Consider the following 24751-nt stretch of genomic DNA (forward strand, 5'->3'; position numbering starts at 1 on the left):
TGATGGTGATTTCTCAAAGAAAAATAGCCCATAGGAAACAATGTTAGAGATACTGTTTTCCAAATCAAGAATTTTCGAATTTGTGTAATCTGCGAGCAAACTTTAGAAGAAAATAACCGCAACTAGGTTGAAGATGTGAAAAATATAGCGTATTTATTTGTTTGAATAAATAAGCTGGAATAATCGGCATATTTCATGGTTTCCTTCTAGCGCTGGGCGCGCTTTATTAATATTTGTATTTATTTTTTGGAGGAAAATACGAAAATAAAAACGGTGGCAATGATTTACAATAAATAATAATTATTTGCTTGATTTTCTATTAATAAAGTTACTTTCAAACATAATTATGAATAGACAAATATAATCGCTTGTAGGAACGATCCGCCTCAGCCACACTGGGGTATACTACTCGTATTTTAACAAAATAATTATTTTAGGTAGAACAAGGTAAGCGGTGCATTAAAATCAAGAAAAATAAGAAATTTGACGTTCACAATTAGCATTGAAAAATAAGGGTGAAAGCAGGCTGAATGCTAACGAAATGCGATCTCTCGGGCAAATGTGTGGTAAAAATATGTTCGATAGGTGGACAAATGCCGAGATCTTTGTTTCGTGATAAGGTTAGGATAAGCATTAAAGATACAAAAAATAAATTTTTTAGGGAATTCGCAGGCTTAAATTCTAGGAAATTCCCTAAAAGGCGAATTCATAGCACACATGCTTAATTTTATTAATTTTCAATTTATTTCACTAAGATATGTACCTACAATAAATGAAAAACATATATCCACGTGTTGCTAAATTGCTAGTGCACAATAAAATAATATGAATGAATAATTCGGTTAAAACTCACCGAAATCCAATGGATTTGTCGTTCTCATCGTCAGAGGACGCGTCTCTGTCACTAGCGGAGCCCCAGGACTCCTCGCGTGGTGGTGGGTCCCGGCGGGGAGTGCGGAGGGAGCGCCGCCCCTCGGCGCCCCGCTCCCCGCCCCACCCTGTGCCACCGCCGCCACCTTGCAGACGGGGCTCATCTGGGAAAAGGAAAACCAAAGTTAACACATCTGGGAAAAATGAAGGATAAAGTTACCTTACCGGGAAAAATATAACACAAAGTCGCCAGTTCTGGAAATAAGGAAGAATGTTACCACACCTAAGAAAAGAAGCAAGATAGCTATCACATCTGGGAAAAAATGAAAAGATCATTATCATTTAAAAAATATATTAATTGGGAAAGTTAACCAGTCTAAAAGAAAAGTTGGCGGCCTCCATGTTGTAGTGGTCAAGACGCTGGGGTCACACACGGAAGGTTCCGGGTTCGATACCCGGTAAGAACACAAAAATTAAAATATTATTTTTCTCAGACTGGTGCGTTATGTGATGTAATTCACCACTGTAATTGTGCCTCTTGCCCTGTTGTGGTGCAAAAAATAAATAAAAGACAAGGTAGCTTACAACATTTGAGAAAAACGACAAAGAAAATTAACATATTATCTGGGGCAAAGACGAATAATAGTTGTTACCTTATCTGGAGGAAAATGCAAAGACCCACCACGAATTACCCACCACGAACCGTCAAACCAAAATCCACACCTGATGGTGCATGGGGCGTTGGATTGGAAAAGTACATGCAGTGTATCTCGATCATGTGTTATAGGAAGGTAAGGTGTCCAGTCTTACGCTTTACGCGCCAATCCAGGGACAGTAAAATACTGCAGTGGAAAACCGTATTATAAACAAATGTTTCATGTTTAACCTCCCAGAAATCAAACCCAGGACCTCAAGCATGGTAGGCAAATACGCCAACCACTACCTTATGCGGCAGACTTTTGTCCACTCGATTTCCCTTTTTCGAGATTTTTACCTTCATCGAGTCGAAAACACTCGTCTAGAATTCTGGTATATTTCACACACAGAATGAATTTATTTATTCGCCCGGACACAGATATAAAGTTGAAAAATAAGGTGGAAAAATTCGAATATACAGTTCAAATATCATAGGTAAAATTTAATTAAACGAAGCTATTTTTAAGTTACAACGAAAAAAATAAATTGGTAGAGTTGAAAAATGTCGTCTGTCGTGATATTTATGATTTGAAAAAAAATATCGACTGTCTGTCTAACGCTTTCGATAAAGTAGTTTCTTCTAAATATAATTTTTTATACTTAGCTTAAAAAATATTGGATCATATGATTTATTTTAAACCATAATATTTTCTCAAATATGGCGCCGATAACTTTTAGTACACCCACCGATCAATATTAAGTAAGCAATGTGAACATTTAAGAAACTAGATGTTTTTTAATTTTTCTGGGCAATAAATCATCGATCATTAGCTAGTTTTATATGACAGTAAGCCCTTTTTAAAATCAATAAACTAGGAATGTTTCACTATACTAAAAAAATGCAAAGTACATAGTACCGGCCTTTATAAATATACTACTACCTTTGTTAAATTAAAAACAAGATAAAACGTTCGGGTACAGCATTAGTAAAGCTTTTAAACAAATAATAAGACGCCTTGGTATATTTTTAAACGCATTGAACTTCATATGATTTTAGTTGTGTTTTATGTCAAATTTAAAGATGTATAAATAAAAATAACCTAGGCATTAAACGCAATTTAAAATACGATCAATACGAAACACGTATGAGCACCCCTTTACGCTTTTCATTGTTACAAATATTGTATAACAATGTGCAAAAAATTTCATTTCGTAACACGATATGAAAATCCACAATATTCATACTGCTCTATCAAAGATATGTACAGTGCAATTTAAAATTCAGAGTAACACAATTAATTATAAGTACTAAATTATTATTGTTATAAGTACAATCAATTATTTAAACATGATTTATTATGAAAAATCGATAACATACTGTTTTCAAATTATTCACCCAACAAACGAAAAAAAAAGAACAATAATTAATAATAAGAATAAAGGACAGCAGATTGGAATATTATGCGATAACAACAACAACAACAACAACAACAGCAAACAATCACGCCGTTTTCCCGTAGGGATAGGCAGAGAGGATAGAACGCCATAACACTATCTTGGCATACAGACCTCGCTTCCTCTACATTCATACATCTTCTCATGCACGCACGCCGATTATTCCTACTTTTGACATGTCCATCTTCGAGTATTTGATGGACTTGATCGCGCCATGTCTTTCTCGGTCTTCCTAGTTTTCTGCATCCATCAACGATAATATTTTGGAATATATTTTTTTTAAATAACACAAGGGTGGCACTTTCATCCACCTATTTTGTTAGACAAATAACCTCTTTCGCGATATCGTCAGACTGGTTTGGTTTTAAAGAAGCTGCGAAATTTAAGTGCGTGCGGGGGGGGGGAGGGGGGTAAGGGTGTATTAAGGTTTTTTTTTTGTTTTTTTTACGTTAGTTAGAAAATTATAACGTTTAAAGTAATATTTCGTGTTTTTGGCATGCCGTTAGCAATGTGCCTGCTATATTGATTGGTTAATGAACAAAATATATCAATATGTCAACATAGCGTGTTATTTAAAAGAAAAATCGAGATAATCATGAATATTAAAGTAAACCTAATATTATTAATCTCTCAGTAGGTATACGACACTGTTTAATATCTAGCGATCAAAGCCGGGATCTATAAATCAATCCATTTCCAATAAATTCAATGCGGTTATTTAAGCACAGGTCCGGTCCGGTGTAAATCAATACATTGGTGATAATAAACACTACGGGGTTATGCAATAACAAAATAACACCATTATTATGCGTCGATTAATATACAGTGGTGACTCGAAATATTATTTATCAATAATAACTTTAAATAAACAGTTTGAAATTCTTGTTTCAAGATTATGGATATTCGAGCGTTTACAGGGCTTATGACCTGCCATAGGTTGGGTTCAAGTGGCCACTTTTATGTAGAATTCTACAACATTCCCCATTCCGCTTATTAGCGAATATCCATATCGGAGACATTTTTTTGGTTTTTTGTATATATGTCATGAAACAAGGAAAGCTTTCGCTAGCGCGTTTGGAGCGCCATCTATGTATTTGATATTGAGGTTGAAAAATGTCTCCGATATGGATATTCGCTAATAAGCGGAATGGGGAATGTTGTAGAATTCTACATAAAAGTGGCCACTTGAACCCAACCTATGGCAGGTCATAAGCCCTGTAAACGCTCGAATATCCATAATCTTGAAACAAAAATTCTACCCATCTCTGTAGTGATATAAATAATAATATACCTACTCCCCCTTGGGATAAAACCCAGAATTGTGTGTGTATAAATATGTAAATATATATACACATACCAAAAATAATATTGAGTTTGAAATTCACTTCAATGTTGTTCTACTCTGAAAAATTTCATTATTTCTGTACTGGCACCTGAAGTATAAGACTGATCACCTAACTTTCCATGTTGTAAAATTGATCAAAATATGCTGCGGTTGGAGTGCCAATGCAGGGATCTATGCACCACTAGTTGCGGATTCGTTATGATAATGAAAAATCCAATTCCCCTTTTCCTCGGCATATATAAAACATTTAAAATAAATAATTACAACTTATTTTAGAAATTGGTCTAACCATACATTGAAATGAAAACACATACAAATAATATTATAGACGTGTATTACTTATTGTAAACACTATTCATTTATGAAAAAACAAGATTTAGGTTTGATTTTATTCGTGTTTTGATTCAGATGGAATTATTTGCTAATTTTTAAATATATTAATATAACGAAGACAACAATCGACGATACTAACAGTAAATTATTACAGTATTTTCATTGTAAAAAGTAATTTATTGATATTGTTTTAACTTTGCTGGAATTCCACTCGTCCGGGCGCTTTGTAGCTGCACGATGATTGGTTATCTAGCTTTCATATATCAACTTTAAAATACCTAAATTTTGTAAATGGGGTCTAGAATTCTAATCGCCTATGCGCTTAGTAGCTGCACGACGTGTTGTAATCTTACTCCTTTTTATTATTCATATTTTTTATTTTTTTAAATATCATTAATACACTAAATTTATTTGTCAATTTTTAAAATGTGTAAATGGGGGCTAAATTTCTAACTGTCTATGCGCTCTGTAGCTGCAAGACGTCCTGTAATCTAGCTCTTATCTGTTATATTTTTTTATTGATCTTAATTGAAAACGAGGAACTAGAATCCCAACCGTCCGTGCGCTCTGTAGCTGCAAGACGTACTGGGATATTTATTAATTTTACAGCGCCCTTGAGGTGATTTTCACAAAAATGGCGCTATATAAATTATCCAATTATATATTTATTTATTTTTTATTTTATTTGGGAAATCAACAGTTCTACATACATATTTTTAGTAAACAAACAAATATAGTGTATAAACTCAGAACTAATAACAGATTTCCACATAGTATACAAAGTTAGTAAAGATATATATATATATAAAACTGGATGAAATTACTAATTGACTGATAAAAACTCGTAATTATCCCAACAGAGTAAACAAATGAGAAATCAAGTAAAAGTAATCAAAGTAATAATCCTATCAAATTTTCATAACGATAGGTATTCTAATATTTATTAATATGAAATTAGAAATCGGAGTATATTTTCAACTAATATTATTACAATTTATTTCATGGGAAAAGTAGATTGTATAAATTTAATGAAGCCGTTCTGTCCCCACACCACTGGTTTAGTGAAATATCTTTCATCTGAAGCCAATATCGAGCCAATATCAGTAGAACAGCAAAGCAATAAAGCCGCGTAGAATACGCAAGAAGAATCTTTTAGACCGGCGAGGGTTCGTAATCCTAGTGCTACGTACCGAATATTATTATTTTTAGAACCAAGATACCAGTCGAAGCCAAGTGAGTTTTTCTACTCTTGTACGCAAATTTGATCAAACCGTACAAGGAAAACGTTTCAAATTACAAGTATTTACATCAAGTCCGCCTCCATCAATAAAAATTTAACTTGTAACAAACTTATTACGGGAGTAAAAAAATATTCTCACATCTCATAACATCTTCGAGATTTGCACTGGTTAAAAAGCCCAGATAGAATAAAATACAAGCTGTGCTGGACAGTATTCAAATCCCTTCATGAAATGGCTCCAAAATACCTATCGGACCTTTGTATTAGGGAAAATACATGTCAAAGAAAATCTACTCTTAGGTCAGCATTTGATTCAGGAAAAGGAAAACTTGTTGAAATCCGGCGCTCCCCAAACACTAGATTTGGAGATCGCGCTTTTGCCGCCGCCAGCCCCTCTGCCTGGAACTAATTGCCTTCAAACTTACGAATCATCGACAGTCCCCGTCAGTTCAGATCCCAACTAAAATCCCACTTCTTTAAACTATCATACCCTCAATTTTAAATCTGGACATATAATGTATCATTTAAGTTTAGTTAGAACGTAAGTTTAGATATACAATTGTAAAGCGCCCTTGAGGTGATTTTTTACAAAAATGGCGCTAAATAAATCAGCCAAATATTATTATTATTATTATTATAGTATTTCATTGTGTTATATTTCAATTTAGGGACAAAGAGGAGTCGGAAGAAATCAGCTTTCCTGGCTTCGAAACATCTGAAAATGGACCAGGATTAGAACTGTGGAGGAGCTGTTTCGTACTGCTCAAGACACGGAAGCTTTATTCTCGTGCTCGTCAACGTCAGGGGGACCTGACACACCAAGTGAAGAAGAAGATATAATAATTGATTTATGTTATCGATTTTCTCGTCAGAGTTTAAAAAATAAAAAAATATTCTGTGATTAATAAAAATATATTACATTCGTTTATTATGAAAAACGTTAAGTTTTGTTACGTTTTTTTAATGCAAACGTGTTTAAGAAATTAGTACTTGATTGAATTCTTACTCTTCTTTCATTTGATTAAATCCTTATTTACGTAGACTACGTTATTTTGTACCTGATTTGAAAAGCTTTCATGAAAATTTAGTAAAAGTACCGAAATACGCATTATTTGAAGATTTCATCATGTGCGAGGATTAAAGGTTTCTTCTATGTATCGGGTTTATACGAGAGAGTAATATCAAAGTCCTAAGCAAATATCAAGATAACAAATTAAATCTAGGATACGGATACAGCGTGTAATTAATTATTTCTTCTTCCAGAATAGGATTTGTGGTTAAGTTATTAGATTGGGACATTTTCTGTAAACAAAGAAACATATCATAGATAGAAAGCTAGGTGAATGTCAGTAATATGAAACGTGAGATATGATGATCCATATTCAACGAAGGTCTGCAATTATTCCGCCTCAGAGATTTGTAGATATACATAATATGTAATATATTAATAAAACCGAATTGTTTTATCTATGTAAGGTATTCTAGTCACGAGGTAATTAGCAAAAGCGGATTGAGAATTAAATTGCTTGTATTAGTTTGGTTCTTTTATTTGCGATAAAATATCAAAAAGACATTGATACAATATTGTAACACGATATTTGTTATAATGTCCCGTTTACAGGTTCAAACTAATAACATAATTTGGATTACCTACACTCCAAACTTCAACATGTTATTGTTATTGCAAGAATAATTTGCGTATTGTTTATAGATCATAGAAAACACGGACAGGCAATAGAACTGCTTGGTGAAACGACATATTTTATGTACGTATTAGAAAATGATTGAGGATGCAAATGAGAAAGTGCAGTTTTACGAGGTGTTTAGAAAATAACGGGAATTTTTTTTTTTTTTTTAAATATTGGTATGCATGCCCCTGAAGTGTGCTAAAATTTTAAGATATTCATTTTTTACTTTGTCTGTGGCAGCCGCTAATGTTAGACGTGTTTTTATGAGCTCGGCGATTTTAGTTTGTTCAAAAAAATGGATAAAAGAGTTTGTGTCAAATTTGATAGAAAAAATTAAATAAAGTATAACAAAGTGTGAAATGTTAAAAAGATCGGTTGAGTCTGCTATGAGTGTAACAAGAGTTAACGAGTGGTATTAGCATTTCCAAGATGGCCGTGAAGACGTTGAAGATGACGAACGGCCCGGACGCCCCAGCACATCAACAACCGATGAAAACGTGAAAAAAGTTGATGAAATAGTTATGAACGATAGCCGAATCACAATCAGAGAAGTCGCTGATGATGTTGGCATATCGTTTGGCTCATGCCATGAAAGTTTTCCGAATGTTTTGGGTATGAAACACGTGGCAACAAAATTTGTTCCAAAATTTTAGAATTTCGAACAAAAACAGCGGCGAATAGAAGTTGCTCAGGTGTCACTAAATGAAGTCAACGACGATGCAAAATTACTGAAACGTGTTATAACAGGCGATGAAACATGGGTTTACGGATATGACGTCGAAACTAAAGCTCAATCGTCCCAGTGGAGGCATTTTGGATCGCCAAGACGAAAATCGCCGAGCATGCCGAACACGTCTCACCTTAGCGGTTGCCATAGACAAAGTAAACAACGAATGCAGCTGGAAATTTCAGCATACTTCAGAGGCATATATACCAACATAATTACAATCGGACTCTTCAAACCCGCGAAATTTTAAAATTCCCGTTAATTTCTGAACACACTCGTACATGGATCTCATTAATCCCACATAGATCAATAGAAAAACTCTCTAAAACGACGTTCATTACGTAATGACAAATAGATGAATATTTTTATAAATGGAACAATCTTGAATGCTCCCGCGGGCAAGTTTTCCCCAATCAATAAAGGCGGTTCCTACGCGGGTTTTTACGAACCGGCAACTTTTGAGTTCGACTCGATTACGAAACGATGTCGTTGTAAATCTAAATTCTTATCGGCCAACAGACGGACCTAATGAATACGGGAATAACGCCCCTCGAATGCGATTGCGCGGCACAGCTAAAGTCATAACCGAGAGCTATAGCTATACGCGCCATACCGCGAGTATAATGCAGCGAATGCCACACGCTTTAGGGCGATGCGAGATTGCATTATGGCTTTTAGTATCTCGAACCTTTTAAGCGATATGATACTTGCGTGTCCAGTCGTTTAAAATAAAACGCGAATTGAATTAATCAGCGGAACGCATTTTAAGAATTACAGCAGAGATATCAGGTGACAACAATGATTTATAACTGAACGATTCGAAAATGTAGAATTGTCGAAGCAATATAATTGACTTCTTCCAAAAATTACAGAAGGAATATTTCGTACATCGTTAAGCGAAACAAATAAGCAATGTAAAGTTTTGCAAGGGTGAACATTTTTGAAGCGCCGAATTTACGGGTAATTTAGGCAGGGGCAATTACTGAAATATAAAGCAACTCGATACAATAAAAGAAGATGAAACGCGAGAAAGAAAAAAAAAAACTAATTAAACCAAATAAGAATTTATTCAGATAACTTACATTGGGTGTTTACCTTGGAATTTGGAATACAGAAAATATAATAAAATGTTCAATCACTTTCTACGGCAAAAAATAAGGTGAAGTGTAAAAATAGAACGAAGAAATGGAAGTGAGAATCGTACCCAAACGAATAATAAAGGAAAGGACGCTGAGATCACTAAAAGGGAAAAATGTTGTGAAAAAGATATCTGTAAAGGTAACAGATAAAAAACGAAGAAATAAGAACTCCGTAAAAGGAAAATAAAATTCAAGCTAAACATTGGCCGTCTAAAGATGACGGATGATTTGAGTTCACTGAAAAAATGGCAAGGTGATGTGATTAATGATCTGTAATGAAAGTAACAGCATACATTCTAACGATTGACTTGCCAAGGAAATCGAAATCGTTGTAACGAAAAAATGTTGCGTAACATTTCGCAAAAGATAAATAAATAATGAAGTCAAAATGGGATGCACGTAAACGGCAAAAAAACACTTTGATTGTGAAAGCAATTAGTTCATACAGAAGATCGGAACTGCAGACGTCAAAGGGAATGATCTCGTTTAATCACAATTCGAGAATGCAATTAATTGGTCCGGTCGATTTATGATTATGGCTTTGGCGGAGCGTGCACTTCACACCGGCATAATATCGCTCTCAGACCGACATAATACTTTTTTCGGTCGGCCGAGCGTCGGGCGAGTTCACCGGGTTGAATTGTTGATTGTTGAATGTTGAATGTTGAACATTAGAACGCCCACGCGCGGGCAGCTGTAACGATTTATTGGCAGGTGAAAGAATCGGTGTGACCGCGGCTCACAACACAAAGCAAAGACCTATGAGAACTACTTGATTCGTGATTTCGGGATAAAGATAATGATTGAGTAATCGCTTTCCGTGAAAGCCATATTTTATTTATAAATTAAAACATAGCTTTTCGGCTGTCAAATACCAAAACCTAGTTAGTAAACTACAGGGAAATGTCCAGGAAAGCAAAACAAAAAATATTCAAGAGTGGCCAAAATTGATCCGGAACCAAATTAAAACTTTTTAAATTTAAAATTACGTAAATTAAAAATTTTGTAAATTGAAAATTTTGTAAATTAAAAATTTTGTAAATTAAAAATTTTGTAACTTAAAAAATTTGTTTATTAACAATTTTGTAAATTAAAATTTTGTAGCTTTAAAATTTTGTAAATTAAAATTTTGTAGCTTTAAAATTTTGTAAATTAAAAATTTTGTTAATGTAAATTTTTGATAATTTATAAATTTGCAAATCTTGTAGACATCTGGATGTACAATATACACCTGTACAGGCTGAACCATATAAATTTAATTATTAATGTATTGTTTTATCACATTTTCACAATCATTGAAAACAATTTCATAATAAAGCATGCGTTTACATGCCTTAGAAATCATCTATCGAAAATTCATTTCTTATTACTACTTATCATTATTTTCCTATCCGCAACCAGTGGTGCATAGGATACTGCATTGGTGATCCGATCGCAGCGTATTCAGAAACAAAAAATATTTTGAAAGTAAATTTGTCGACAATAGTTCCCAGAAATTATTGATTGAAAGCAGTGGTATAAAAAATATCGAAAACTTAGCATGCGCCTGTAGCAGCTTTATAACCCAGTAAATGGATGTTAGTTAAAAGGGTTTGTTTTTTATTTGTTGTGACATACTAGATTTGTTGCCGTTCTCACGCCCGGAAGGTTCCGGGTTCGATTACCGGTGAGCACAAAATTATGAAAATGTGATTTTTTTCCCAATTATCAAGGAATGGAATGTTCCTTGCAAGATTTCGGACCGTTAGATTTACCCTTATACAAAGTGATTTGAAACAAAATTCAAAAGCAATTTAAGTACGCATAACCTAATAGGTACTTCCTAGTAACTACGAAATATCAAAAACATGGATTTTCAAACATTTGTCCCTTACTGGGTTTTGAAATTTGACGGCCGTTTTGGTCTCACGGAGATTGGGATAGGTTACTATTTTATTTAATATACGTGCTGTTGTAATGAATATTTTAATAAATAAAAACCAAAACAATTCCCTAGACTGGATTCACCTGAATTCGCAAAGTTTACCTTTGGACCTTTAGAGGAAGCGGAATGTACAAACTTCGCCCTAACTTCAAATTTCAGTTTCCAAAGACTTTAATTAGATTACTTTGAAGAATGTTTTGAGTTATTATAATGCCAAAACATAAGTGAAATTAGAGAGTAAGTAAATATTTGTACAAAGTTTGGCTTACCTAACTAAAATAAACTTTTTTTAAATAACAATTTTAATTTATTTATTAAAATAGTACCACACATTTTCTTACAAAACTTTTGAATCCAAGATTTTTTTTTGAAACCGTACTCTGAAAAGCCCTAAAAATGCCTTTACTTCCACATTCATTTCTCTAAAATGTTCTCCATCTCTGTTGCGTTAAATGTTAATTATGATAATTAGCTAATCACCTCGAGGGTTTTACAATTCTGCATTCAAACTAACATTCCATGTAACTAAGATAAAGTTGTGTTACATCCATCTTACCTATTTTTTAATGCCTTTAATATCCAAAATAATTATAGAAATGCAGACATCAGAATTTTTTTTTTCAAGTTGGTATTCGTTGGTATTTTTATGAAGTTAATAAAGATGATTATTATTCAGAATCTCGGAGTCATAATTCAATAGTGAAGCACTAAGAGAAGCCCTTTAGCTCGCGTTCCAAAAATTTTCATTTTGAGTTTAACAAACGTGTAACGGACGGTTTCGGTTTGCAACTCTCGACCTGAGTACCGACGGCCCCTTGTATTTCTGTAAACTGTAGCTAAGTTCGTAGTTGATAATCATATAATTGTTTTTGTCCGTATGGGTGGCTCTATTAGCCAGTGGCGTGTTATTACTCATTGTTACAAATTATATTTTCTGCCATCGCGTCGTGTATAAAGATTTAGCCACATTTAAATTATTGTTAAAGAAATGGGCAGCATTATGAACGCCGCACTAAGCACAGTAATTGCTAATAAAAATATAACAATCGACGGTAGACTAGCAGTGCAAAATAGAGTTTTAGTTCCAACACTTATGTATGGAAGTGAAGCATGGAACTGGTAGAGGAAGGATGAGAGCAGAGTGAACCTGATCGAAATGCGATCTCTTACACGAATATGTGGGAAATCAATGTATGACAGGGTTACAAATGAAGTTCAGTGGATTTTCTTATTTGTTAATAGACTATCAAACTAAGGAAAATAAAAAAAATATATATTTGAATGCATCGTTTTATCAGCGCTGTAATTTTTTAAAGGTTTGTAATTTAAAAATAACTGCGCGTGACGTCATAAGTTCTATTCAGTGTGTTATTTTAATTGGTCAGTTGGCTTTTCGTAAAACGGAAATAAATCAGGCAAAGATTGGTGAAATGTTATGTGTGGTCTGTATTGTTGTATGGCTGTAAGACTTAGACTCTGAAAGTGAACACTATGAACAGGCTGGAGGCTGTTGAGATGTGGTTGCATCGCAGAATGCGTATGATATCTTGGGACAGACCTGATAATGAACTCAGAAGTCTTAAGTCGAGCTAGAATAAACAGAGAACTCTTAGTCACCATAAAAGTTCGTAAAATTTTGTATCTGGGGCATATTATGCGTGGAAAAAAGCACCACTTGCTTCACTTATAAGGGCAAGATTCAGGGTCACTGAGGGGCTGGAAAAAAAGACATATGTCCTGCCTGCGTAATATACGAGAATGGACTGGCTTCAAGACTGTGGAGCAGATTTTGCGGGCGGCACAAGTCAGAGATAATTTTGCCAGAGTGATTGCCAACGTTGGGGATACCTGACAAGGCACTAAGAGAAGAAGATTGTCACGGGACCACAACCCGGTTAAAAATAATGTTTAGGCCTGTGTTCGGGCGGAATGAGAATATAGTTCTGTGTGTAACATAATCAGAATCTTAGACGAGTGTTCGAAGTTAATTGATTTAATATTGTAAGTAACTGTAACAATAGATAATATAAACAAATAGTAAATTCATTCGAATGATCTTTCGGTTATTGAAACTGTTCGATTGCTGAATTCGAATACGATCACTACGATGTGTGTAATTAGAATTAACGACCAGCTAATTAAGCCCGTCCTGCAGAATAACATATCGATTAGTTGCTATCAAGATGAGATGACGAAGCGTATTTGATCCGGCCTTTTGATTCGATAGCAATGATAGCAAAACAAAATGGGGTAACGGCGGCGGCGGCGGAGGCTGTACCCCGAGGTGTGAGAAATCGCGCCGTGGAAAAAATAATTAATCAACGTTTTAATTCAAACATTTCGCTTCAAGGAAATGATAGCACGTTGCCCCAGTGAATGAATGAATAGACATTGAAAAATAAGGTCGAATTTTTTTGCAAGCACCTATTCAACATAGAGGTCCGCAATAACATTTTTTCATATGGGAATTATTGAATTATTGACCTTGTTATATTATATTGCACAGCATTTTTTTGATCTCTTGGCGTAGTTTTTGAACGAAGTCAGGTGAAAATGCTGAAGAGTGAAATTGAGTGGAGATAGGTTCTCATTTTAGTGTAGTGGATGGCTAAAGCGCCTAACACGCTCGAGGTCTTGGGTTCGATTCCTGGGAGGGTTGATATGAAATATTAGTTAAAAACGTAGTTTTACATTTAAAAAATTCTGTCCCTGGACTGTCACCAAGTGTAAGACTGATCACCTTACCTTACTGTAACAGATGAACGAGATACGCTGTATTTGTTGTATCAATGCGAAATCGGGTGCGGACGCGGGTTAGATGTAGTTTTTGTCTTCGCGAACAAAATAAAAATAAAAAAAATGTGTGCGAAACAGTACACGTGTGTCGAATGAATTCGAGTGTTGTCGGCTACTCTCAGGTGAAAACCCTTGAAAAGAAAGACGAGATCGAGTGGAGACGGTTAGCCTCGTGGTCTAATGATTGGCGGATTTGCCTACCATCAATAAGGTTCCGGGTTTGATTACTGACATGGTCGACATCGAATATCGGTTAAAAAAGTGATTTTACATTACAACATTAATTGTCATTGGTCTGGTACCTGAAGCGTATGACCGAAAGCCTTACCTTCATATAGCAACAGATGATCGAAAAGCGCTGCATTTTGTTGACCAATGGTGTGCCGGAGGACCGTCGGGTACGGATGTACTAATACTAGTGCCCCATGCACCCCCGTGTGTTTCGGATAAAAGGTGAGAAAAAGAATGGTATAAATTTTCAACGAAGATGGATATTTTATATAAAAATAGAACACGAACGCTGTTAATATTTGGGGCCGGGCATTCTTGTTGTATTCACAGATTGTAATAAATTACAATCAAAACAAGATTAGTAAGATGCATATCATGAATAATTGGATGTAATTGGGTTTATAGCTCTAAGGTGTAATTAAATCGATAAAATGAGTAATGTGTATAGAACTCACAGTAAAAACATCCAGAAGCATTTTCCACTCACGAAGAACAAGATGGAGGAATGTCTACAAAAAATAATGATTTGCATAAATATGCATAATCTGTCCATTGCTAGGGCCTTTACGGCTGCGCCAACCTTCCCATTAATTATAACAAACATTTTATACATATTCATTAGAGTTTTTAGTGCCTTTTGTAAGTTAGTTCCGCTCCGGGACACTGAGACTTATCTGCGCCTTTTATATATTTAATTGTCAAGAAGAATTCTAAATACGCATTACAGCGATACTTTGAAAAATGGCATTTATTATTAGCGTTTTGTCGCGCGAAAACAAATGTTACAATGTGTGGAAAGGTAAAATAACTTTCGATTATACAGGATGTTTTTTTGTCATGATAGAATTTTTGATCGATAATACTGTCTCTTGTCAAACTAATAATACGTTTGTGCTCTATAACAAAACTAAGAACGGAACGCCTTAAACTCGAACAACGATTGCAAATTGTGGAGTGTTCAGTTCGCTAAACATGTAGCGCTCTTCGGGAAACGAGATGGTTTCAGAAACGGTCGTGTTAATTCTCCACGATCCTGTGATTTGACGCCACTGGATTATTTCCTATTATTATCATTATTATTATTTTGGATAACTTATATAGCGCCATTTTTTTTTTTTTTTTTTTTTATTATTTTTTTGCACCACAACAGGCCAGGAGGCCCAATTACAGCGGTGAATTACATCACAGAACACCCAGGCTTGAGAAAAATCACATTTAATTTTTGTGTTCTCACCGGGAATCGAACCCGGAACCTTCCGTCTGTGAGTCAAGCGTCTTGACCACTACATCACGGAGGCCGCCCCATTTTCGTAATATAATACCTCAAGGGCGCTTTACATAGTGATTCTGAAGACACAGTTTATTGAAGCTTTTAGATTTGTAATTTAATTCAAACAATTTATTTTGTTGACACATGCTACGGATTTATTCAAATGATTTAGAGAACAAGTGCATTTTAAGTTTTTTCCGAAACATCACTTCACTTTTACAGCCTCGCACCTCTGCTGGGAGAGCATTCCATGCCATAGGGCCTGCGACCGCAAATGCGCGTTCACTAAATTTAGTGCGCTGTTTGCGTAGAAGTATAATAACTTTTCCTCTCGCCGTAGACGTAGCTGATCTAAGCGTAAGACGCCTGTCAGCTAGTTCATCTGGAATGCATAGTTCCCTTAGATATTCCGGAGCAGAGTTGAGCAGTGATTTATACATAAGCCAACAGAGTTTGTATTCGATCCTCTGTGGAAAACGTAGCCAGTGTAGTTCCCGAAGTAGTGGAGTGATATGACTACGTCTATAAAAGCAACCCAATAAATAGTGACCGACTAAAAAAAGGTTTTCAGCTGAAACCGAAACCGGATTTCGGCTTCTGTAATAGTTTCGGTCGAAGCCGAAACTTATTTATATAAGCCAAAAGTCACTTCAAAACGCCCAAAATAAGGAATTTTAATTATTAAACCTTAGGAGTTCATCAAAATAAGTGCTAAATTAAATACACAACGAAATAAAAGGCATCAAGTTTACGTGACAACTAACAACACTCACCGGCCGAAAGCCGAAACAAACTAAAGGTCACAGGTCACGCGGCCGAAGTACGAGCCAAAAGATGCACCATACAGCTAAGTGAGCCAATTTTTGACCGAAAATCGTTTTATTGGCCGGAACTGGCCGAATCCGAAACCGAAACATCGGTCGGTCACGGCCAATAAATTCTTGAAGCGTTGGAAACCAATATCACAAGAATTATTTAAAAACTAACGCCTGATTTGTTGAAAAAAGTGCCCAAAAATTGGACAGCCAGAATGCGCTACATACGTATCTTTTTACGTATGCATCGTATTCTTTTTTTATAGTTGAGGAGGACATTTGTAGGATATTATTTTTAAAGAAATAAATGTGTATTTTTAATCCGAGAAATATTTGGTTCTATTATATTCAAATGTAATGCTATTGCTGCCCAATGTTAATGAAGTGATGTTGTCCGAAAGCAACATTCTTTGCATTATATTAATAAATGTGACGTCGATTAAATCACGAGTATTTATTTCTCTGTATGGTTTACAGTCCGATACATCATTTTCGCAAAGCAAAGTGATGTATTCTAGAACCCATGTCAGTATTGAATTTGTATGAATTTGTACATACAAGATGATCGAATCAATCTCCATCTTGTATAGCTTCGTCCTCGAAATGTCATGTGATAAAATCTCGAGTGAATCAGATCTAGTTGATTTGTCGTCGTACTAAATTGCGTACATGACATGTTCGCGTACTGCAAACCTACTTGGGAAGAGTACAGACTATAGGCTTGGGAAGATAATTTTATAGAGAGTGGGGTGTCTGTGACATGAGATGATTGGGAGGGAAAAAAAACGTAATTATTTTATCCAATTCGCGACGCATGTAGAAAAATTAAGGTGAATCGATACTTCGGTAAAATTGAGAGCAATTGAGGACTGTTTCTTCAAAACTCGACATTTGCCTGGAGCGTTATTTTTCAGGAGAGAGTTTTTTGTGATTCGCGTCAAACCGATCAGATAAAAATGATTGAAATAAGGGATCAATTATAAACAATAAAATATCGTGTATTGAAAAAAACGAGACTTTGAAGAGTTTTTTTTTCAGGCAACCGATGCTATTTAATACTGGCTTTAAATTTTTTTAAATAAAGACACTGGCGATTAAATTGTTTAAAAACTTAAATCGCCATGTGAGGCGAATTACGTGTTCTGATAAAACGATTCTTAATTTTTAAGAAAAATTATATAAAAACAGAGTTTTAAATATAATTATGCAATATGTTCACGGTACTTTTTATTTTTCCAACCGAACTGTGCGGAAAAATTACTATATAAGGCAATTAACCCACCTCAATATATGTATGGATTTGTCGTGTCTTATAATTGATTTGTATTTTTTCTGTGAAAATTCATACTTCTATTACTATTTGTTCTTTTTTACCAGGTTCATTTTGCTCTAATTTCTTTTAAACATTTTATTTTTATGTTTTTGATAACATTTATTATCTTTTCCTATCATTTTTTATATCATTCTCTTTCTGCACCTAATATTGCATAGAACACTGCATTGGTGCACCAATCGCAGCGTATCTCGAACATTTTTATTTATATATTGTTATATGAAGGTGAGGTAAGACTGGTCGTCTTACGCATCAGGTGCCAGGGACTATGAAATATTCTAGTGTAAAAACACATTCAAAAATAAATATTTCATGTCAACCATGTTGGAATCGAACCGAGACCTCTTGCATGGTAGGCAAATGCGCTAACCACTTCACCATGAGGCCGACAATTTACGTAAGTTACGTATTTTATCAATAAAAATAATAGTCTTTTTATATGAATAAATTATTATATATAATACTGATTACTTTTGTTAAATAATGTACTTAAATAAATTTACTAAAGAAGATCAAATTATTCTTTAAAATGTCGAAGAGTGAGCACACGAGACTAATGGGACTAATGATTTAATTAATTAACATTTTAAGTATCATTGTTACCAGTAATATAGACAATGACTTCGTTGCCACTCCATTTATAGGCAATAATTAATTGTTAAGTGTATTTAATGTTGATCTCACGAGTTAATATACAACTTGAAATGTACAATTTGTACAAAAAACTATAAAAAAAGGATGCGCAAAGCGCTAAACATGGTTGTCGGTACAAAAAAGGCATGACAAGAAAACAAACACAAAAAATTAAGTCAAAATAAGAGTGACATGACAGAAACATGACAAAGAATGAAACGGAGGGAAAAGAAAGAAAAAAAAAATTTTAATGACCATAATTGTTAAAGGAAAGAAGATCTATTTGAAATTCTAGAATGTTGTTATGTTGATTTTAACTTATCATATTCATTAGTGGCGTTCCAACTCTTTTTATGTGATAAAACTACATAATTAATGAAGTTTTAATTGAATAATGAATAGTTTTACAACAAAAAAAAACTACATTTTTATATTTATTTACTGAAAACGAAATGAAAGGAGAACTATCGAGACTCTTCGGCACGTCATGCTTTCGTTTCGTAAACTCGTTCGTATCCCATACGTCTCACTCCAATGCTATCGAAATCGAATTTCGCTCTTGTTTCTGCTACATATGAACGAACACTTGTGACTTGTGACTCTTGCGCTATGAACTGACCTATTGGCATATCATGCCTTCTTCAAAACCGTGTTTTGCTCTCATTTCAGACTCTTACGCTAACTAATCTGAGCCAACGCGACGTTTCGGATCGCATTGCAGCATCCACTATCAGCGTACAGGGGTGCACTGTAGGAATACGCTTTAAAAAATAAAATAAATTTAAGGTAATATTATTTTTGCATTTCTCAAAATCCAGTAAAAAGAAATAGACAGCTCGAAATTAAAGGGATTTGAGGAAAAAATCGGATTGGGAACCATAAAAAAATAAAGTTGTTTGATTGAAAGTTTTAGTGACAGGCGCCGTTGCGCAGTTGGTTAGACGGCCAACTGTGAAATTGGCGTCGCGGGTTCGATTCCCGCCAGTCGCAAGAAAAAAAAATCCAAGAAAGTTTTTTTCTCAATTGGTCCGGGTGTTGCGGTGTATTTTCCATAACCTCCTTCCATATCCCCTCTATCCCACCTGCTGACAAGCCTCAAAATAGAGGCTAAGCGGGTTATTCCTTTTGAAAAAAAAAACATTTAAATACAAACTTTTTTATGTACCAATAATGGGTATCCACTCATTTGTGGTAATATGTGCATTCGCGTCGAATGTATAAATAAAGGTATAAATAAACAAACTCGGTAACTGTTATGAATCTTCTCTATCCCCTTTAAATTTTTTATTTTAAATTTTATTGATGAACCCTTACGAATTACATATATTTAACAAAATAGTTTTACTTTGAAAATTCATATTCTACTGTTAATGATAGTATTTTTAACATCTTATTTTTTATTTTATTTTTATTTTTTATTTTTCTTTTATTCAGGAAACATACAGTACAGTTACAAAGTTTAATATTTTACACAATTAGACTTAATTCTAACGGACCAGTGAAGTTTCCATATTAAAAAGCAATTATATGTAGAGTTAATTATGAAAAGAGAAGGAAAAAGAAAACATAAATGAAAGTTGTTTAAAAACTAAAATTTAAGTGAAAAAAATATATTTTAAGGTTTGTAGTTTGTAGTGAGTATTTACAAATGGAAATAATATTAAAAATGAAGAAAATTTGTAAGAGTAATTAAAAATTAAGAATGGAAATAAAGAATGAAAAACATGCTCAGATGTAAAAATACAATAAAACAGTAATAACATTTTTTTTTAAAAAAGGAAAAACATAAACACATATTTATTTTAAGGGATTCAAAAAAACGATGAGAAGAATCTTTAAGTGAAATATAAGACAATAAATTTAAATTTAGGTCAATTTAAAAAACATCTTCAAAATTAATGACACATTATAGTAAGAGCAGCAATATATTGATTTTATTAACATATATAATATAAGTAATTGAAACTAGTTTAAAAGTATAAAAACATGCCAATGGCAGCAGAGAAAAAAGAAAAAATAAAGAAGGAATAACAAGTATAGCAAGTAATCTTTAAAATTTGAAAAAGCAATATAAGGAGAAGATTTTAAACCAAGAAAACCTTATGTAAAGGTTTTCTATGTCTTTTGTTTAGATTTGTCTGGTAGTTTATTGTATAATTTCAGTCCCTGGTTTATTAGTCTCGACTGTCCTTGTCTCGATTTAGAAGGTTGTATATTATATTTTTCTGATATTCTCGTATTGTGTCCATGTTTACTATATTTTTTTTCAAGTTTTAGTTCTTCGTCTACAATTACATGAGTGGCTAATTTATGAATAAATTTTAAGAATTTTAGTTTAAAGAGTTCAGTTACTTTGGGGATATTTATTTTTTCCATGCGACCACACTAAACGTCAAACAATACAAACAAGTTAAATCAAAGATGATAATTTTCAACATTGTTTGAGTATGTCCAATTGCTTGCAGACTGGCTGGATTTCCTCCCTAGGGAGTCTTCTCTTCTAATTTTTTTTTCCCTCTCTGTTGGAATAACTTTAAATGATAGTTTTCATTCAAAACATTATTCTGACCTTAAAGCATTACCCAAAACACTTAATTAGGTTGAATTGACCGAACCGAATTAGTATTATTTTCGTTTTTGAAGCAGTTTTATACACCATTTGACGTTTAATCATCAGTGTGGCCATTTTACGAAGCAAGGTGTCGTCGCATTAAAAAAATGAAAATCTTCAAATTAAAAAGTATTACGAAATGGAAAAAGATATTTATGAAGAAAAAAACATATCAAAATTTAAAATAATGGTCAAGACATATGTGATAAACAATATATAAATTAAATATATTTGCAGTGTTATTATTAGAACACACATAACAATATGTATGATATGTGTGCCCTACTTTAAGATTTAAATAAATAAATAAATTACTCCATAGGAGGTACAGAAGATTCAGAATATAACCACCGAGTGGTTTTTCGTTGCCTTCTCTGGTGGATTTTTCTGTAGGGATTAGCATCCATTAGCTGGTTGGTTTTGGTTAAAAGATATAACGCAGCTATTTAATTATGCATTTATAGACACTAATTTTCAAATACAACATAAGTAAACATTTTTTTAAATTACCAAAAACTAAAAATAAAACTACACTTTTCGTACATAACTTCAACATTTCGAGTGAGATCGTATTTCGACAGCATTCAACCTGTTTTCATCCTATTTTTTCAAAGCCATAATTCATATGAGAAGGTATTGCATAATGCATAATGTGCATCACAATTGACGATATTGCACACCGATGCAATAAAATCGTTAGTCGAAGGAATGAGTGTATTATTTATATTATTGCTTTGCTATCGACGCATGTATGTGAATAATTATAGCTGTCAGAATGGTAAACCTACGTTTAACCCTTTTAGACCCGGGCCGCGATTATGAACGGCTATCTTCATCGGTATTTACTGAGACGGTATAAACTGATATCGATATTTATGTACGAAAGTGTGTATATTTGTAGGAAAATTCAAAGTACCTTCGTCGGTGACCGGTAATTCAACACGTTTAGAGAAAAAAATCGTAAACAAATTATATTTTTAAAGCAGAAAACCTAATTTTGCTTTGTATATAAAATTGAAGATAAATTTTAACTTCCCATCGAATACGTACCCTGATTAAATTCCCGTGGAAATAAAAAATATTTTGTGTCATAATATGTACTCGTACTAAAGCAATTATCAGGAAATTCTCGGTATTTTTTATATCTAATATATAATACATATATTTAATAAACGTTTATTTGAATGTACACTGGGTCTCAAACTGATTAATAATAAATCGATAACGATCGTGAAACATATGTTATTATCTTACAATATATATTTGTTTGATGAAATTAGATTAATTTTAGTGAAGCCCATTGAAAACTTGCCTTAAATGTCATTATTTTGAAATAGACATGGGCAACCTTTTTCTAGTCTGGGCCAGATTATCAACTTTCTTCCGAGTTGCTGGCCGGAATATCAAAATAACCATCGACACGTGCAAACATGTACAGTTTCTAGTAGTCAGCGAAAACCGTATTAATTAATTAAAAGTAATAAAATCAAAAATAAAAACATATAATGCACTCTGGATTGAAATCATTACATCGATAATAACTGTAATCCTAGTCTAGTAAAATCCTTTTCAATTTTACACATCTGACGCTCTCTGAATTGGAACTATTCCAACGTTCAGAGTGCATTTATTGATTTTCTTTAAATTAGATTTAACGCATCTCATGCTTACGCACATTGTATTAAAATAATTTTCGTGTTCCGGTTGTAGTAATTTGAGTGCTCTTAAATCCTTTTTGCAAGACACAAACCTAATAACTTACTGACGAACTCTGGATTAAAATCTCTAATCTCGTGTGTAATTAATGGTCCTTACTTAAAAGTTGTATCTTCTTACTATTGAATATGAAACGATATCTCTAATAATAAAAAAGCATAAATTATAACGAACCATTTTCGTGAAAATTCACATCTAGCTCGCTGATTATATTATTTATCTAGGTTTTATGAAAAAAAAGACTTCGAAAAAAATCGCACACGTTTAATGTTTCGAGTTTATGAACGGCATGATCAAAACTCCAGATTTCCGGGGGCCGGATCAAAATATCCCACGGAAAGTATATGGCTCACGAGTTGAGGGTTGCCCACGTGCGATTGAGAAGGATGACAGGAATTCGATTCAAAACAAATGAGTCATCCAGAAGCCAGCTGTCAAACTTAAAATGAACTTTTCTGTCCAATGCTAATGGTACATTTAAACAGAGAGAATAAAGGCGTATAGAGGAAAACCGGTTAGTAAAACTGAACTCGCCGCCTTTTAATTTTGGTAGGCAATTACTTAAATAAACATACGACCAGAAAGGGTTGCCTGTTTGTATGGAGTAAAAAGAGAAAGATGTTCCGAGTAACTGTAACCTTATATTTATTACTGAAGCCTATTCTGGGAAACTAGTGTTTACTTTAACGCCTAATACGATTGAACAGTAAATAAAATGGCGACAAATCAGACACGTACATAAATATGCTTGTAAAAGGAATAAGGCGGTTAAAAGTGATGTACGATTTGTAAAACTCGAACGTACGAAGTACCTACTGTAAATTATGCTAAAGAAAGGATTTGAACGCAATATCTTAACTCTTAAGAGGATATGCGGTGTCAGCGCAGTTTGATTTTGTGATGCATTAGAACCTAGTTTTTCTGTCACTCTCTCGCAGGTACCTCCCCGATATTGAGCAAAAATTACAATTACACGTCGGACTGATTATGCCCAGCAAAAATCGACAAAATCGAAGTCTTGTATGCCCGATTTCTGCACCCCAAAACTGAACCGATTTTGTTTTTTTATTTTTTTTAAGAAATGCTAAAATAATTAAATATTCTGTGTCGGTACCTTTTGAGTTTTGATTCATCATATTTGTATGCCGCATGTGCGAAGACGGCAGATAGAACTGCGATTTCAAGGGCTTTGGATGGTTCTAGCTACCATTAAAAACAAAATGTAGGAACACGTCAATGGTATGTAAAAAAATCACAATATAATAATCCAGGGAGAAAATACGTTAATATGCTTGTATGAAAAAAAAAATCAATCGCGTTTCTTTTTAAGGTCAAATTACACTACAGCGTCGCTGCAATTTAGCGAAGCTGCAGTACGGTTCGATTTAGCTAAAACAGTGAAAATAATATTGTGTGTTGCCACTATGCGTGGCGCAGTGCCGCTCTAGTGCGGTTTGATATTTAAAATACCATGCTAAAAAAATCCCTCTGGAAACGGTGCGGTAACTTCGCGTCGTGTTGCATTAAGTAAAAGACAATATATTTTTAAATACAGGTACACAAGAAACATCGTTTTACTTACATAAAAATCTTTGTTACGATTTGTAGTGCCCTATTTTTTATTTTTTTTATTTTTTTATATTTAAATCTTGAAGTAGGGCACACATATCATACATATTGTTATGTGTGTTCTAATAATAACATTGCAAATATATTTAATTCATAAATTGTTTATCACATATGTCTTGACCATTATTTTAAATTTTCATGTTTTTTTCTTCATAAATATTTTTTTCCATTTCGTAATACTTTTTAATTGCTTTAAATAAAATTGAATTTTGTGACTCCTATCGTGTGGACCACATCATCCTCCTAAGGAATTTTTTTACCCTTGGAATACGAGGTGACGTATATCGATGGATATCATCCTACGTAAGCAACAGGAGCCAATCTCTCATACTCGGAGGTTTTAGATCCAACTTTATAGAT

At 33.8% G+C, this 24751-nt stretch overlaps 1 long non-coding RNA gene across 2 annotated transcripts in view; it reads right to left on the bottom strand.

Annotated features, from left to right (window-relative positions):
* Window positions 1–238: 238 nt before the first annotated feature.
* Window positions 239–24751, bottom strand: part of LOC148275669 (uncharacterized) — a 181936-nt gene continuing 157423 nt past the window's right edge. For both annotated transcript variants that reach the window (XR_015823964.1, XR_015823965.1), the window contains one exon: window positions 239–1034. This is a non-coding gene — a long non-coding RNA (uncharacterized LOC148275669). The remainder of the gene's footprint in view (window positions 1035–24751) is intronic.

Source organism: Micrasema longulum, unplaced genomic scaffold (assembly GCF_059751315.1).
Source record: "Micrasema longulum isolate JH-2025_06_02 unplaced genomic scaffold, ASM5975131v1 h1tg001365l, whole genome shotgun sequence".
NCBI lineage: Eukaryota > Metazoa > Arthropoda > Insecta > Trichoptera > Brachycentridae > Micrasema > Micrasema longulum.